Raw genomic sequence first — 4,818 nt, 5'->3', positions numbered from 1 at the left:
TAATGCTGCATTCACTGACCCTCGTATATTTCACAATCGAGATATTTGCTTAGAGACGCACCAAGTCTAGCTGTTGTTTTTTAATATTGAATAATGCAGCAAATACATTATTTGAGATGCAATGTGTCACTTTGAAATATGTGAGCTTAGTAACAAATACAAATAATATACATATGCTAAAAGAATATCTAATTTGATTTCATATAAGATATAACCTTCATTTTTCATGTATTAATTGACCCTCGTTCATTTCACACTCGATATATGTCGCCTTTGAGTGCGTTTGCTCCTGTTCAATAATCTTGCATAACACAGGTGGCTTTAATTAATTTAACCTTAACCCCATTAAATTAATTTAATTTGTGTTATGTATTTTCTTGTCATTTTAACTATATGTAATCATATGTCATCTATGTTTGTTATTCTGTAAATCCCACTGAGACAAACTTGTTTTGTGATATTGGCAGAGGTGTAAAGTAACCAAGTAGATGTACTCAAGTACTGTACTTAAGTATAACTTTGAGATACTGTGTACTTCTACTCCACTACAATTCAGAGGTGAATGGTGTACTTTTACTCCACTACATGTATGTAATACCTTTAGTTACTTTAAAGATGTGGATGAATAATGTGAAATATAATCAAGTGTTAAATCAGACTTTAGTTCCACCTTGAGTCAATTCACAAGCTACGCTGCGGTATACCAAGTCATTAAAACTAGCTGCACCTTGACCGGCTTTGATAACACTTTAATAATCAATCATTATAAAAAATATCATATATATTATTCTGAAATGGACCAATCTGCACAATGACTACTTTTGCTGTCGCTACTTTAACTATATTTTGATGATAATACTTTTCTACGTTTACTTGAGTAACGTTTTGAATGCAGGACTTTTACTGTAACAGAGTATTCCTACACTCTGGTACTTCTACTTTTACTCAAGTACAATAACTGAGTACTTCTCCCATCTCTGCTAATATGTATTCCATGTTTGTTCAGCAGTGTGTGAAAAGTAAATACCACCTGTTTGATCGTGTGGCAAAATTCCGATGCTTCCCACTAAACAAAATGTGTCATTGAACGCACCCTGAGATCACTTCCTCTCTCTGCAGTGTTTATTATTCTGTGGATACTTAACCACACAGTTACACATTTACTACACACAAATGTAGGTGCGTTGTGTCACTACCATTTTTTTTGAATGAATATGACTTTTATGAATCTTTAGGACTGAAAAACTCATTATTACAACATTTAAAAAAAAAATCGTACTCCTAAATATTAACGTGGCATAGCCTATTGCAGCTACTTGAGGTAAGATGAATGTTAAATGTTGTGATTTGAAGCATTAAAAATGGAAACGTGCTCATTTCAGCGTGCTTTAGGAGCAGAGCCATGTGGAAAATAGTGGAGGCACCTGTTAATAAGTAAATTATGAAATGAATGAAAGCAAAAACGTGTTATGGGCATGCAGTTTAATGCCTGAGCGGTTTATTCCTCACTGTCTTCATGATCTCAGCTTACCTCAGTGTCTATTTGTCCAGAAGCCGAGTCAATCACACTCATAGCCATAGAGCGCATCTTTTTCTTTATTTGATGAAAAGCATTTAAAAAGTGATTGCCTTGCAACTCATTAACTCACAAACTCCCTCGTACTTATGTATTGAGTTTCAGATTTGTCCACAGGGAGGAGCTGTTCGGTTATTGTCTTGATAACCTCCAACATCTGGAGGGAAAAGAGGAACAGCTTCAGCACTTTAGACTTATGATCCGACTTATGATACTAGAACTGAAGTAATTCAACATTTCTTAAATGCAAACTGAGACAGCACATGTATTTTAGTGCAAGATAAATTGATTGGACTGTGCAAAGAAACGTGAACATAAACAAAATTGCTGAATATGATACAAATTATTATGTTAATTTTCTCAACTTGTATTTTATTCATAATCATAGCAGTTCTTTTGAGAAGCTCATTTAGACATCTATGCAGTGGTGTAGTGGGGATTTTTTTACTGGGTGGATGGGGTGGTGGGTGGGCCGGAGACACTATGGACGCGCTCGTGAACTGTCAACTGGGGGGGGGGGGTGCAACTTAAATGATGCCGTTTAGACAATAAAGGGCGGTGCCGGCTGTCAGCGAACCAATCCGGCCTTTCTGCGCGACTATCACTCAAATGCGGGACATAGTCTCAATGTGTGGGACAAATAATAAAAATGCTGTGTGTGCAGTCCCGCACAGTGCGGGACACCTGGTCACCCTACACACACGGTTCTGCCCCTCACACACACACGCTTCAAATCAAGTTGCATAAATGCTTGAGCTACGTTTTTATTATAATCACTGTGAAATCTGCCTATTATGTTTTCGTCTTTATTACAACAAACACACACTTGCAACTGATAACACTGGCAATGATTTTAGATGTATTAGACTATTAAAAAAAGAAATCATGCTTCAAATAAGTGGGGGTACGGCGTACCCCCGCGTCCAACGCCCACTACACCACTGCATCTATGTATGGCAAAGTCTAACCATACAAGGAATTTGCTTTTTTATTTGATACGTTTTGCAAAAATCAAGAGTCATACAGAACACAAGAAAGTAAAATAAGAATACCCACACAAAAATATGCACAAGAAAAATTATTTTAAATGATAAACCTCACTGGAGAGACGAAGGCAGCATATTGAAGCAGCGTCACAATATCATCAACCAGCCCTCAGCAGGTATAAGTCTTTATTATACACATTTATCTAGCTCAACATACATATCTAGCTCAACATGTACATGTTACTAATCTTATTTCCAAAAGGTTTTGATGAGATTAACCCTCCTGTTGTCTTCGGGTCAAATCTGACCGATTTACTACTTTGATCAATCATAACTTTTTTGTTTTACATTTGACTGCATTAAAGCTTTATGATATCCTTCACAGTAGACATTAGAACATACAATTGCTGATCACTACTTTCATGGAATTTTGGATGATTTAGTGAACTTTGTAACACACATGGTGTTCCCGCTCAAAAATGACCGCCATGAAGAAAAGGAATTAGTAACCATCCGGATCCGGTGTGTGTTTTATCACACACACACACACACACACACACACACACACACACACACACACACACACACACACACACACACACACACACACACACACACACACACACACACACACACACACACACACACACACACACACACACACACACACACACACACACACACACACACACACACACACACACACAGTGTTCTCCCCCCCTTATGCCCATGTGAACCACACCTGGCACTCACAAGCACGCACACAGAACAATTTCACACATTTCCCGCTCTTATGTGCCCATCCCCCCACATGGATCACACCTGGCTCACGCAATACATGTTCAGTGTCTATTCTTTGTATATTTACGGCAGTGTTTCATGTATACCAGTAGTCTGACACAATATGTACAGTTTGAAAGGGTGTTAAATGACATTTGGTGATGATTAATGGTGTTTGTGTTAATGTAATAGCAGTTAAAACGGGACCGGTCAAATTTTGAATCGGTTTACAGACAGAACAGTCACCCTCTAAACTCATTACAGTAGTCTTTGACCTATAGTAACCTCTTGGCACAACAGTCGTCAGCTACTGTTATCATGTTACAGCCTGGGGCCTCGTTCCATTTCTAAAAGGAAACTCCCTTGTCCCCTCTGTCCTGCCTTGGCTACAGTTTATAATTCAAACCAACACGGGACAAATCAGAGGAGAGACTGCATCGTCCCAGATTAGGAACAGCAGCCAAACACGACTGGAGAGCACGAGACATTCAAGTTTGAGTTATACAAAGGGTTAGGAGGGTTACTTTAAAAATCGCAATTACTTACCAATGCAATCAGTAACCTAATCTGAGTATCAAAATATAAAAGTAACCTGATTACTTTCTGTTACTTTTGGATTACCTCAATATCCAATGTAAGACAACAGAACAATGTGACCTTAGAAAAGTAGAAAGAAAGATATTTAGGATAAAAAAGGATTTGATTGATAGGAAAACCTGTCTTTCATTCAGCATATTGAGGCAGTATCCTACACACCTATGAAACACATCGGCACATACCACAGTTTAAAAAAGCAGAAATCAAATCTGAGCCGACAGAAAAGGCTCAGTTTTAGTGTTAAGCCCGAGAGACCCCGGTACCGGGGCCCTCCTGCAACATCTGGCAGGAAACAGTGTTTGAGGGCACAGGGCTCGACATTAACAACTGCCCGATGGCCCGGGGCCATCTAGTATTTAGCTCGGACAATGAAGCCTCACCTGCTGGTTGCCCGACTGGGCAATCTATTATGCCAGTATCATGCAGCTCGCGGATCCAGTAATGAGTGACCCGACATTAAAACTAAACATATCTATAACTAGTTACGGTAGTTTGAGAGGTAATTAAAATAGCTACGTGTGATATTCTAACCTGAAGTGTGTATTTTGTTCCGCTCACCGCTGCATGTGATCATGCAGAGCTGCGTGTCGACTCGTCAGCAGCAGCTGACCTCTCTCTCCCGTCAGATTAGACTTCACTCGCGTTTATGTCCATATCGATCAGATCTAGCTAGTTCTAGCTAATGATATGACTACCTGCTTATTAAAAACACCTAAGCAATAAGTGTCGCTATGCAACCGGGTGAGGCCACATAGTATAGCGCAGCATTATGCATTTGTTTACATGCCCACCGGAACCCCGAGGCATTACCAACAGATCAACGCACAATCAACCCATACAGCACATCTCTTTCTCCACATGAAGTGTTAGACATTAAAA

The sequence above is a fragment of the Notothenia rossii genome, assembly GCF_949606895.1.
Source record: "Notothenia rossii genome assembly, chromosome: 5".
NCBI classification, from domain to species: domain Eukaryota; kingdom Metazoa; phylum Chordata; class Actinopteri; order Perciformes; family Nototheniidae; genus Notothenia; species Notothenia rossii.
This window is presented reverse-complemented; position numbering follows the sequence as displayed.